Raw genomic sequence first — 3,578 nt, 5'->3', positions numbered from 1 at the left:
GATAATAACAATGCTATGAAGAACTGTACTCCAACAAATTTGAAAATCTAGGAGAAATGGACAAATTTCCAGAAACATACTACCTACCTAAACTGAAGCATACTGAAGTAGAAAACTTAAACAGACCTATAACAAAAAAAAAAAAAAGAAAAAGAAAGAAATTCATCAGGTCATTAAAAACTCCTAACTAAAAAGAAGTCGAGATTTAGATGATTTTACTGGTGAATTCTACCAAACATTCAGAGACGAGCTGACACCAATTTAACTCAAATTACTCCAGAATTTACGAAAGGACAGGCAGCTGTGGATTCATTTTATGAAGCAAACGTAACTCTGATACCACAGCCAGGCAAAGACATCACTAAAAAAGAAGATTGTAGACCAGTATGCCTCATGAACGTAGGTACAAACATTTTCAACAAAACCCTAGCCAATAGAATTCAACATGTTTTAAAAAATAATCCACCATGATCAAGTGGGATTCATATCAGGGATGCAAGGATGATTCAATATTAGAAAACAACATAATCCACCACATAAATAAAACAAAGGAAAAGAACCACACGATCATATTGACTGATGCAGAAAAGGCATTTGACAAAAGCCAACACTCCTTCCTGGTAAGGAAAAAAAAAAACAAAAAAAAAAACACCTAACAAGATAGGAATAGAAGGGAAATTCCTCATCATAATTAAGGGCACATATACCAAACAGAGCTCTGGTAGCGTAGTGGTTACGAATCGGGCTGAGAACCGCAAGGTCAGCAGTTGGAAACTACCAGCTGCTCTGCGGGAGAAAGATGAGGCTTTCTGCTCCCGGAAAGATTTACAGCCTCGGAAACCCTGTTCAGGGTCGCTATGGGTCAGAACTGACTCAACGGCACTTAACAACAACAACATTGACAAGTACAAACACGGAGTCCTGGGCTGCAAGGTAGGTTTGAAGTGCAAGGTTGGTGGTTCAAGCTCACTGGTCATTCCTTGGAAATCCTATACAAGGCCACTATGACTCACAACCAACTCCACAGCACGTAACAACAGCATTCAAAACCAGGAGACCTGGTGTGGTGCCCTAGGATAAGCACTCGACATCAAGGACGGCAGTTCTCACTCACCAGCTGCTCCTCGGAAACCCTATGCAGGGTTGATATGAGTCAGAACTGACTTGACAGCACTTAACAACAACAGACAAAACCAACAGCCAACATCACTTTCAACAGTAAGAAACTGAAGTCATTCCCCTTGTAAACAAGAACCAGACAAGGATTTCCTTTATCATCACTCCTATTCCATATTGCACTAGAAATCTTAGCCAGAGCTATAAGGCAAGAAAGGGAAATTAAAGGCATCCAAATGGGCAGAGTGCATGGCTCCCTCAGCTAAGCACTGGATTATGAACCACAAGGTTGGTGGTTCGAATCCACCAGCTGCTCCGCAGGAAAAAAATGAGGCTTTCTGCTCCTATGAAAGATTTACAACCTCTGAAACCCTTGACAGGGTTGCTGTGAGTCAAAACTGACTCCAGAGCACTTAACAACAACAAATTGGCAAAGAAGAAGTAAAACTCTCTATTTGCAGATGATATGACCCTACACATAGAAAATCCCAAAGACTCAGCAAGAAAATCATTAGAACTTATTGAAAGATTCAGCAAAGTGGCAGAATACAAGATCAAGATACACAACTCAGTTGGCTTCCTTTATGCTAATAAAGAGAGCTCTGAAAAGGATATCAAAAAAACAACACCATTGATAATAGCCACAGAAAAGATGAAATACGTAGGAACAAATCTAACCAGAGAAACAAAAAACCTATACAAAGAAAACTATAAAACACTACTACAAGAAACCGAAAGAGACCTACAAAAATAGAAGAATATACCATGCTCATGGATAGGAAGATTTAACATTGTGAAAATGTCAACACTTCCCAAAGCAATCTATAGAAATAAAGCAATCCAATCCAGATTCCAACATTATTCTTTAAAGAAATGGACAAACTATTCAGTAACTTTATATGGAAAAGAAGGAAACCCCAGATAAGCAAAGCATTACTAAAGAAGAAGAACAAAACAGGAGACCTCTCACACCCCAATCTCAAAACGTACTTCACAACCACAGTGGTCAAAACAACCTGGTACTGGTCCAACAACAGACACATGGGTCACTGGAGCAGAACTGAGAACTCAGAAATAAATCCATCCACACACGATTTTTGACAAAGGACCAAAACACATCCAATGGGGAAGACATAGTTTCTTCAACAAATGGTGCTGGGGTAGCTGGAAATCCATTTGACAAGACCCACACCTCACACCCTGTACAAAGTGAACTCAATATGGATTAAAGACTTCAATATAAAGCCTAGAACTATAAAGATTATCATTGAGAAAAAAGAGGGACAAACTTAGGGGCTTTGACACATGGCATAAATAAGATGAAAACAAACAAAATTAAAAAGAGGTTACAGAGCTTCCAAATGAAGAGGAAATCAAATGGATCTCAAGAAAAAATAAAACAAATAAACCTTACTGTAACCCTTAAATAGTCCAACTATTACCCCTACCTCTAATATGGACCCTAGTCCTAAACAGAACCCTAATACTACATGAAACACTAGGCCTAGCTTGGTGGTGTTTATGTATTGTGGAGTCGGTTCCGACTCATAGCGACCCTGTACAGGGTTTCCAAGGCTGTAAATCTTTACGGGAGCAGAAAGCCTCATCTTTCTCCCGTGGAACAGCTGCTAGTTTCAAACTGCTGACCGTGAGGTTACCGATTCATAACCACTACGCTACCAGAGGCCTAATTTAGACCTAGCCATAGTCCTAACCCTAACTCTTTACTTCTACCTCCTGCCCCGCCGCACAATCAAATCATAATAATGAATAAAGGAACTTGCTGGAATTCCAGGCAGAGAAGTCAGCTCAGAGGGTTATGACAACTGATTTTGGAATTCCAAAGGGGTCATCTTGACAGATAGTTTTGAAGGATACAGGACAATCATGGGGCTTACTGAAAAGTCATTTTAAGACAATGGAGACCTGCATTGATGAGGAATAGGCCAGGAAGGGTACACGGAGGAATGTTCTCCCATCGTAACACACCTGCCCTGGGAGTACGGTGGCTCCATAGAACCAGCACTGGTCCACGTTTCAAGCCCACCAGCCACTCCTCGGGAAAAAGACAAGGCTTTCTGCTCCCTCAACAATTTAAAGCCTGAGAAACTCTATGGAGGTGCAGTGTGAGTCGGAACCAACCCGATGGCACTTACCAATAACAGCAACAAGGGTTGCCCTACGAGAATTTTGTTGGAAAACCTTACCTTATTTCCCTTTTAGCTCTGATTTTGCCCCAAACTCAAAATACATTTCAAAGGACCACGATTTCAGTCTCTTGAGGATGCCCAAACTGCCGTTCGGATGTAATATCAATCTGAAGAGCACAGAATTCTTCTAGGAAGGATTAGACAGTTGGAAACACTGACTTCAGAAGTGTGGAGACCTTAGAAGGAAGATCTATCAGGAAACAATTTTAATATTTTAATACTTTTTTGTTTAATAAAGATTTCTATGCTTTT

The sequence above is a fragment of the Chrysochloris asiatica genome, unplaced genomic scaffold, assembly GCF_000296735.1.
Source record: "Chrysochloris asiatica unplaced genomic scaffold, ChrAsi1.0 scaffold00125, whole genome shotgun sequence".
Taxonomy (NCBI): Eukaryota; Metazoa; Chordata; class Mammalia; order Afrosoricida; family Chrysochloridae; genus Chrysochloris; species Chrysochloris asiatica.
The sequence above is the reverse complement of the archived record's forward strand: the minus strand, read 5'-3'. Positions refer to the sequence as shown.